We start from the raw sequence: 10,486 nt of genomic DNA on the forward strand, positions 1-10,486 counted from the left end.
CACATTAGGGAAAAATTCCCCTCCTCCCTTCCGGCGTAGAATGAGATCCTCATAATTTGATGACCATCAGGGAATAAAACTTGTCCCTGGGGTGACTTGGTGGAGGCCCTTGCCTCGTTGTAGGAGAGGACAGCCGTCCTTACCTCCCGGATCTTCGTGTATGGTGTGTGTGTGTGTGTGCACGTGTGTGGACAGGGGCAAGAAGTCCATGTGTTTTTACGTTTTAGTGTCCAGTTTGAGTTCGTCATTCTCAACATTAATCAGGTTGTAACGGTACATTTGGGCAACAAACCTACGATTAACCATCATCTTTGTCATAAAAATAATGCAACATGAACAGACTAAACATAACAAAATGAAAACTATAATTATCCCTATATATTGTTTTTTTAAATTCTTCATAGTGGTCATAACATCAATAATTGTTTCATTTTTATTAAAAATTTAAATGCAGTAATGTACTCCAATCAAGGCTGATATTCCTTTGTTATGTACGTCATTAATTTCCAAACAATATCTAATCTTTTTGTTCTGTGGCTTCAACATATTTATCATCTCATCAATATTAGCACCACAGAGTACTGAGTTTCGAGATCCTCACAATAGTCGTTCTCAAAATGATATTTTTTTTTATCAATTTAGCTTTGTTAAGGTAAGATATTTTATTGACAATCTAACATTAATATGCAAAGAACATGTACATTAGTACGAAATGTAAAAAAAAATTGTGGTGGGGGGGGTGCGAATTGTTTTCTTCTTGGTAGGGGGGGCATGACAGGAAATAATTGAGAACCACTGGTCTAGTCACACACCAGCTCGGGTTCATTCCCTACCAGAGAAATGACATTCCATGTCCCCAGAGCTAGGCGCTTTATGTTGCCGGGGATTGGACTGCCTTTGACTGCCTCCTAGCTCAAAGGAAACCCAAATTCTTTGGTCCCGCCCACTGGTAGTGAGCCGAAGCCCTTGTATTAAATAATAAATAAATACATAAAATAAAAAAATTAATAAATTTAAAAAACGGACCGATCCACTGCTTGGGTTAGTTTGACCCACCTTGAGATCCGTTCCCACTCAGTGACAGTGTCTACAAGCCACTGCCACCAGGCCAGTGAACCGACGTCCAGGCAGTGACAAAAAACGTGATCAAATTACATTGCTCATCATAAGGTGTTTGTGAGACGCTCTTTGTATGTTTCCTCAATTAAGACCTGTTTTCCATTGGTGTATTTGAAAAAAGTGGTGAACCTGTTAAATTCACTACAAAACGTTAAGAAGATGAAAGTAATGTTTGAAGGAATATTATTTTTCTATCGACATGCCGGCGGGCGGGCACAGATAGAGAGTGATAAAGCAGCACCACCCGCGCGGGGCGTGCTGACGAAAAGGCAAGCGCTCCTCCTCTCATCGCGTCCTTATTAAGACAGAAAAAAGACGCTGTTGAATTTGACCTATTCGCAGTTCGAGCAGGTGCTTAACGCTGGAGAATATCACCACTTCGAAGTTCGAACTGCTGTTGAAACGGAGAGGTAAGTGTTTTTCGTTTGTTTTTATTCAAAACATGCCTCCAGTGCATTTGTTCATGGTTAGAGATAGTTGTGTGGAAAACACTATACAAAGTAGCACCATGGATGTGGGCCTACAACACTGGCCTAGCAAACATGTGCTCCTACATCGACATAATTGACGAGCTCCAGTTAAGCATTGAATAATTATAAAACGTCATGGTGCTTTTACTCATTTAAAGAACTAAACCGACGCGTATTTTCATCCGGTGGTCAGGTTTGCATTGAATGTGAGCACGAGGGACGCTAGCTTGTTGCGTTAGCTTTGCGGAGCTAACAGCTTGCACTTTTGTTATAGAACAACAGAATGCAAGTACCATGATAATTTCTGTCATTAATTTTTGTGTAAGACACGATGTTCACTGGTTAATTACATGATTCTTAAAGCAAAGGTTACTGTGAATGCAATTTTGGTAAGATTTTTGTAGTCACACTGCATAAATCTGTCTGTTGTTTAAACTTCAATATAAACTATTATGGTTGAAATCGTTAATTGGGATGGAGGGATTGATATTTTTTTAATTTATAATTTATTTTTCTTACACTGATATTGTTAAAACTCCATTTAGCCTATAGTATTAATAATTCTCAACACAAAACTGTCTTTTTTCTTTATAGAATAAACAATGCCTTCCCTGAGATGCAGGAAGTCCCCAAAGCAGGATACTATTGAACATGCAGTCAAGGGTCTGGACAAGACTGCAGAGTTAGAAGCGAAGTATATAAACTCATTTAAAGGTATGATGTTAACGCTTTTGCTAAGATATATTATTGTTTTCTGATAACCAAGCTGACATCGTTTTTTAAGTGGTTATTTTACATTAAGAGTGTCTTGACCTTTTCTTTGTCAGTTTCAAGTTATTTCAGTGAGCGTGAAACCTGATGGTAGGAGTTCGATCTAAATTAAGGCTGTACTTGATGACGCCCTCCGGCATTTTTATACCACAATAGACCGGTGAACAAGTCCGATATTGATAGTCTAGTGTAAAGCACGTTATACGTCACAGAGATCACGTGACGCGATCCAATATGACTGTGTATACAGTGTATGTCATTGTTATGAAACTAAATAATCTTAAAGTTTTTTTTTTACGTAACCAGGTGCCATTGACATTTGTACTTTCAGTCCTAATACATACTGGCTAATGCAATGCTGGAAAATGAATTTTGGCTGGTCTGTTCCTTTAAAATCATAAAGAAGGGCTCTGCTCTATCCCTCACAAGAAGCAATGTTTCAAACCACCCTACATTAGTATAGTGGCCCAAATGAATATGATGACTCCTTATTTGTGTGCTTAAAAATATGACGAAGCTATCTTGATTTCCCTGTTAACTAGGTCGAGGAGTATTTACCAAGGCCCCTTTCAGGAAAGACGACTTTATTCTTTATTATGGAGTACAGAGGAAAATTGATAGATTCTGATAAATCTCAACGCAGGAAGATGGATGGAAGAGGCACTGTCTTTTTGGAGGTGAGGCAAAGATTGAGATGTTATCTTATTTTTGTTTTTATTTAAAAAAATAAACACATACTCATCCCATAAGTGTTAGGGGAAAAATCATTCTCTAAGCAAAAATGTATACCGTATTTTCGCACCCAAAAGACGCGCCGTGTCAAAGGGCGCAACACCTGTTGAGGCCGCTATTTCTGTCTTTGTAACATATACTGGACGCACCGCCTGACAAGACAATAGCACAGCTGCTGTTAGCATAGCATGAACTTGGCAGAGCTGCCCACACTGACACAGCCGATAGCAGCCTACTATGCCCCAATAACATGAGCAATCACCCCATTGTTGCAGCAGACGCCAAGTCTCTATTGACAATAGCTGACAATGGCTCAGGCCAATATTAGGTGCATTGGCAATAGCCTACAAAGCAACGTCAGGGGAGGGACTTGGCTGCTCACCACACTCCTTAGAGTCACGGTTTCAAAAAAAAATAAAAAACTCATCATACAAGCAAACAATGAAACATAGAAATAAGATTAACACAAACATGTATCTCTCATGCCATCAATATACCCAAAAAAAATGAAAATAATACAAAAGCCACTCAGCCTTAGCTAATTCAAGCAATGCATTCTGGGAGCAGAGACCCACAATCCCATAGCTGTTTAGAGAGATTTGCATGGCTGTTTAAAGAGATGTGCTGTTATGCTTTGGACTTTTTGTCTGTTGTCTAAACCTGGGACGTTTCTTGCTTGCAATAACATAAATGATAAGACAGACTAAAACATTGTGGACAGCTGCCCTTTGTCCAGCTTTTTCCAACACCATCACCCAAACATTATAGTCAGATGGTGTATTTGTCACGGTCGATTGTAAGCATGGACAACTCACTCTTTGCCCAGCAGGGTGTGCTAACATGCACTTCCAACAGCTCGTTGATGACAAGGGCTGATGGACGTGAGTGGTACTTTGTCCATTTAATGGACGCATCGACTGACAGGGCGCTTTGTTTGCTTATGACTGCGAAAATACGGTAATTACTTTTATTCATGCGTTGAATCTGTACAAATGAAAATATAGACCATGAAGTCTCAAAGACAAGCTGTTAATAGGGCCTGATTCCAATAGAAATTTATTGTATGATTTGATTTAGAAGATTTAAAAATTGTGGATTTCCTATTTTTATGTTTTGTGTACACAAGATTGTCTCAAAGATTAATTTCTGACATTGATTGAATAATTGTTTTTTTTTTTTTTAAATCTATTTTAAGTGTTGATGCCGCTCAAGAAGATGGCAGTCTGGGAAGACTGGTTAATGATGACCACATGCACCCCAACTGTAAAATGAAGAAGAAGACAACAGAGGACAGACCACACCTCTGTCTGTTTGCGCTCCGAGACATTGATGTTGGCGAAGAAATAACTTAAGACTATGGACCAGCTGGCCTTGGAGAACACAGGTTTGTAAGATGCATCTTTAAGTACAATAACAGAGCCCACTTGTGGTGTTCTGGTGATGTAGTTTCCAATTAGTTTGGCAATCTAATAAATGTATGTTGAGGTTTCTATGGAAGTTGAACATGCTGACTGACTGGGGGAGTTCTCCATTGTCCACTATCTGTAATTCAAATTTGTGGGTCTGAGTCAAAGTTTGGCTCTTCAGGAACAACGAACTGGTCAGGGAGTGACAGTATTACAAAGTTCTGCGTTACTCTTTTCTGGGCGGTGGCCCTGTTAGGCCATCATATGCCATATTGCAAATATCCCCATTGTGGGACTAATTAAGGACATCTTTATGTTGTGGTTTCCCTACCAGAACCAGCACCAACCCTGTATATTCATGATATAAAACACTGTTTCAATTTGATATTTAGCCTTTCTATACTGTAAAAATAGAAGACCCCAGGCTTTCCTGCGCCCCCTTGCCCAATTGGTGGTGTTCAGGAGACAACCTGGGACTGAAATATCAGTCACAACCAGTGTTGTTTTCGTCACTGATGACTATGACGAAAATACTTCGTTAACGCCCCTTTTTTAATGACGATGACAAGCTAAACGAGGTTCTTTTATGACGAAAACATGACATGATGTACATGAATTTTTTTCGTTGACGAGACAAAATTGTTAGCATGTGGTTCATAAATTATTTTATGTTGCTTTTAGTGAAATAAAGCCACGACAGTTGCCCAACAAAATGTTTTGCTTCTCTGCTTATTTTGGAGCAGTGAGCATTGATTCCACTGTTGCCACTTTTTTCTGTTTGTAATGAAGAATCCTTTGTAGTCCATCCAAAAGTCTTTGTTATTGGGTGGAAACCTTGAATGCCTTGTTTTAACTCAAATGGACTTAAACCCATCCATCCATCCATCCGTTATCTGTACCGCTTCTCCTCACTAGGGTCGCGGGGGGTGTTGGAGCCGATCCCAGCTGTCTTCGGCAGTAGGCGAGGTACACCCTTGAATTGGTGTCCAGCCAATCGCAGGGCATACATAGACGAACAACCATCCACGCTCACACTCATGCCTAGGGGCAATTAGAGTGTCCAAGCAACTTGCCATGCATGTTTTAAGAATATGGGAGGAAACCGAATTACCCAGAGGAAACCCACGCAGGAAGGCCGGAGCCAGAATCGTACCTACGACCTCAATATTGTGAGGCCATCCTGCTAACCAGTTGGGCCACCGTGCCGCTTGGACTAAAACCTTTGTGAATAAATTGACGAAAACTAGGGTAAAACTTTTTTTGCGTTTCCGTCGATTAAAACTGGACTAAAACCCTTTTTTTAGTTTTCGTTGACTAAAACTGGACTAAAACTATAACGAATTGGGATGACTAAATGTGATGTAAACAAATCAGCACTTTGTCCAAATGACTTGGACAAAATCTAAAATGCCTGCCAAAAACAACACTGGTCACAACACGTGTCTACAGAAGATTAATTGGCATGGGCGAAATTAATTAGTTTTATTTCATTCATGAGCTTATGTTTTGTTTTGGGTGGCTAAGGCTTAAAATGTGTAAAAATCTAATCCAACCTCAAATATAATTAATTCAATAAATTTATGATGCTACTAAAACATCGAAGCAGCCTCCTCCAGGCTTTACAGACTCAGAAATGGAGGTATGCGTATCGTGTACTCATCCTGTCGTGTCTCGAGATGTTAAAATTGCAGTTAGATAGACGTGTGCTGATTAGACAAGACTTCTAATATATCTGGTGTCACAGGATATTTGTCAGTGAATGTGTATGTCTGGTTTGAGGCTCACTCAGCTTTTTCTTGTGTTGTGGGGTCCAGTTGAGTTGAATTGCGTGTCAGGTATGTTGGCCATCTGACACCCAACTGTCAGGTTTGTGTTTGTGGGGACCCCGTAGAGCCATTTTTATTGTTGACATAAATCATAGCTAATCATCTTTTCCTTCATTATCATATGAAATACAGTTAGGAGTTGTATGTGCCTTTACTATGTTATAATCTTAGAACCTACCAGCCACTACAGGTGTCCGACAAGAAGACTTTTGGCTGTCCTGTGCTCCATTGCGCCCCTGGTGGCGTTCAAAAGACAACCTGTGACTGAAATATCAGTCACAACATATCTCTACTGAAGATTAATTGTCATGCGCTAAAGTAATTGGTTTTGTTTCATTCGTGAACTTGTTAGTTTTTGTTTTGGGTGGCCAAAGCCTAAAATGTGTAAAATTCTGATCCATTTTCTTTTTTTAATTCATTAAATTAATATTCAACTTGTTCATTAGGATGGAGGACAACCGACAATGACTGAATCGGCTGAGGTTGATGCCACCAGAACATCGAAGCAGCCTTCTCAAGTTTTGACAGACTCTGAAAAGGAGGTATGCGTATCATGTGGTCATCCTGTCGTGTCTTGAGATGTTAAAATTACAGTTAGATAGACCTGTGCTGGTTGGACAAGTTTTCTAATATATCTGGACATAAATCGTAGCTAATAATATTTTCCCTCATCATCATATGATATACAGTTATGCCTAGTATATGTCTTTACTATGTTACAATCTAAGAACCTACCAGCCACTACAGTTCTCTCATTGGGAGACTTAAGCTTTCGTCAGGTTGTCGACTGCTGCATTGCCCTCTTATTGGCTTTAAGTACACAACCTGTAACTGAATTATCTGTCAGAACAGAACCTATGTGTCTACAGCAGGTGATTTGGCATGTGGATTCTTCAGATTTTTAGAAAATAGGTAAAATTGTGATCAAAAGTTTAAAATGTCTAAAATTCTGGTATAGTTTGCAATAGTATATCTATTAAATCATTTCAAAACTTCTTAACAAGGATGGAGAACATTGGCTGTGACCGAATTGGTTGAGGTTTAGATTACCAGGACCATTGAGCAGCCTCCTCGGGATCTACAAATTTAGGAATGAAGATATGCATCCCATGTTACAATCCTGTTATGGCCCGAGGTTTTGAAGTTGCAGTTACATATTGGGCTGGGCGATATGGCTGATAAGTACATAGCGATATAAGTATTTCATATGGGTCCATCGATACACATTGAATTCTTTTTTTATATTATTTTATTTATTATCGTTTTTATTTTCCAATATTTTCACTACCCTGTTAAAAAAACATTTAATGTAGTTTTCCTCCCGGGAGCTTTTTGTTACGGTCAATTAATTTTGTTATTACATTATTTTGTCATATCATTCATCAATATTTTAGTTTTTTTTTTTTTTTTCAAATAGAATTAAGACCTTTTTCTGTGCAGATTCCTCTGGGGATTAAGTATTTAATGGGTTCTCAATTTTCTCTTGGACTCTGATGCAACCCAGTCTCCTCCCTTGGACAAAAAATATGGGCTGAATCTTCCTTGGAATAACGACACAGATTCTGACGAATCATTGTCAAATCCTGCCCCTGAACTTTGCGCCTCAGACCCAGACCATATTACTATCCCAAGGCTCAGGAGGACCAAAAGTATACAGGTAAACAACCCATATAGATTTCAGGGAATCTTACAAGCAAATTGCATATATTTTATTGGTCTCCTGCCTTCTATCCTTTATATTTCGTTGTTGTTGTTTTTTAGATTAAAAAAACAGGCTGACTTTGGAATGGATAAGCATTATTACTCCAACTCAGATGACAGTGGAGATGAATATATTCCGGATACAAGTGAGGCCTCTGATTCAGACGGAAGTGAATCTTTGAAAATTGTGGACCCTCTCTTGAAGTCTAAGAATGCCTTCAGAGATTTTTCTCCCACACCACGAATCTCAAAAGCCACCTCAACGCAGGTTGTTAATCAAGGGCGTTCACCCGTTCGGAGGAGTAGCAGCACTGGTGTGATTCTTGAATTCTATGGCTCTTCAAATATTTGTGCAGTTTAACACAAATCATCCAAAATAGAATTCAAGCACATCTGTGACAGAAATTCAAATTCAGAAGTCAAAGAGAGAGAACAAAAAAAAAAATCTAATGCTGCGCTTCTTCCGAAGACATATACTGTAAACATTAAATGTATGTTAGGACAATCTTGAAAAAAGTATTAGAACACCCTTTACTTTTATTTCTTGTTAATTTTATTAACCAAAATATGTCCATTTTTATTACAGATTAATGAATACAAAATTAAAACTCTAATCAGCTACTTTTTAATCGTTATATTTGTATAAACAAATGTTATACATCTGTGTGTTAACTTATACAAGAAATGACGGAAAAGCAAGGGTGGTTTAGTATTTTTTTATCGTATATAGTCTGTATAATATCTTTAACCTATGCTGATGCTGTTTAATACTGATTTAAATAATAATAATAATGTCATAATCTGTTGGTTTTACATGAACAAAACCTTTCAAGCACTTTTTAAAATTCTAAATACTACCTCTTGTCAGTAAGTTGGTTCACAGCACTGCCTTGGAGTGAAAGTGTGTAGTGCTGAGACAGTCGGTATGTGCTGAGTCGTCTGACGTTTGTGTGACTGGTACCCAGGAAGGTAGCAAAACCAGGCAGTGTGTATGTCGTACCCAGGAAGGCAGAGAAACCAAGCAATATGTATGTGGTACCCACGAAGGCAGAGAAACTAAGCAGTGTGTATGTGGTACCCGGGAAGGTAGCAAAACCAGGGAGTGTGCATAGATACAGACCCCAAAAGTGATTAAAACCAAATAAAGTCCCCAGAAGATCATCTGTAGTCAGGTGAAGGACCCTGTACTTTGTTCAACTCATTTACTCCCTTAGACGTACAAAGACGTCTTTTAATGCAATGGCGCCCTCTACCAAAGACGTATAAGTACGTTTCCTGTCTTTTTTACGTCATAGTGTACATAAGGGTCTGATGCAACCTCTGACTGAGAATCAGCCTTGTCCGCATTGTGAATCATGTAAAAATCACCCAGCAGGGGGCAGAGGTGCAAAAGATCCGCCTTGAATCTGCGCCAGAGGTACAAATGGGGGGCGGGATCCTGGGGTAGACTTATAAGTGTGGAGAGCAGCGTGGGTAGCAGCAGCATCGGCAGCACTAGCAGCAGTCGCATTAGTAGCGTTAGCAATGAAATCCTCCAAGCAAATGACGATCGAGGAATGCTTTTTTGTAAAAAAAAAAGCTTCCTAAAAGCATCAAGGCGATGGAGACGCTTTGGTTGAGAGGATGACGCTTCGTCGTCGTCACAACAAACAGGCGTCTAAAGAGGGTGCGCGTGCCTTGCGGCCTGCCTTCGGACAATAGCCAAAGCAGCTGAGAGTCCTCACCAGATCCCCCCGAACGAGGAGGTAAGCGCTCGCAAGTTACCATTGAACATGTGGTTTTACCCCTCATGCTTTTATTGTACATATCATGCATCTTGCGGGCAGAAAATGTCGCATAAATGTGCAGTTAGACGCGAGCGTATCTCCTCCCCGACGAGGAAACAACAATACTGAATGGTGTGGTAATCATGCATACTTTCTAAAATTCACAGATTGTGCATCCCGCGGCAAGAAAGTTCCTCCTCGTCTTGTTGGTGTAAAGAAAGGTAAATTATAATATGAAACTTCACACGCCAGCAATAAAATGCAGCAATAAATATATATTTCCAATTGTTTATATTTCTGTAATTTACAGGTTGTGCATCAGGAAGCAGTGGTTCCGGATGGCGTCACACTGGATGGCAACCGAGGAAAATCGACTTTACAGCAACCCCTGGACCACTGAATGCCGCTGCCCATTTGGAGTCTGAGGAGCCAGCTGATTTCCTGCAGCTGTTTCTCACGGATGAGCTTCTGCAGCACATCGCGGATGCCAGCAATCACTTCCCAGACAATTATTTTCACACAAACCCCAGTGGACAAACACAAGCTCGCCTATTTTCCACGGACCAGCAAAGCCAGACCACAACGAAAGTGTCGGGTCTGTTTGCGCAAAGGCAAACGGAGTGAAACAAGAATGTGGTGTGAACTATGTTGTGTGCCCTTGCATCAAGGCAACTGTTTTATTTTATATCACACAA

At 39.8% G+C, this 10,486-nt stretch overlaps 1 long non-coding RNA gene across 2 annotated transcripts; it reads left to right on the top strand.

Moving 5' to 3' along the window:
• The first annotated feature begins 1,387 nt into the window (after positions 1 to 1,387).
• Positions 1,388 to 8,215, top strand: LOC148344826 (uncharacterized). 2 transcript variants are annotated; one of them, XR_015846431.1, is made up of 7 exons: positions 1,388 to 1,529; positions 2,184 to 2,303; positions 2,903 to 3,037; positions 4,288 to 4,476; positions 6,771 to 6,866; positions 7,765 to 7,981; positions 8,086 to 8,215. It is a non-coding gene; the product is annotated as an uncharacterized LOC148344826 (long non-coding RNA). The 2 variants fall into 2 exon arrangements; XR_015846430.1 differs by having other exon boundaries at positions 7,829 to 7,981.
• The last annotated feature ends 2,271 nt before the right edge of the window (positions 8,216 to 10,486 follow it).

Source organism: Idiotropiscis lumnitzeri, chromosome 1 (genome assembly GCF_059441095.1).
Source record: "Idiotropiscis lumnitzeri isolate Australia: NSW breed Sydney's pygmy pipehorse chromosome 1, RoL_Ilum_1.0, whole genome shotgun sequence".
NCBI classification, from domain to species: domain Eukaryota; kingdom Metazoa; phylum Chordata; class Actinopteri; order Syngnathiformes; family Syngnathidae; genus Idiotropiscis; species Idiotropiscis lumnitzeri.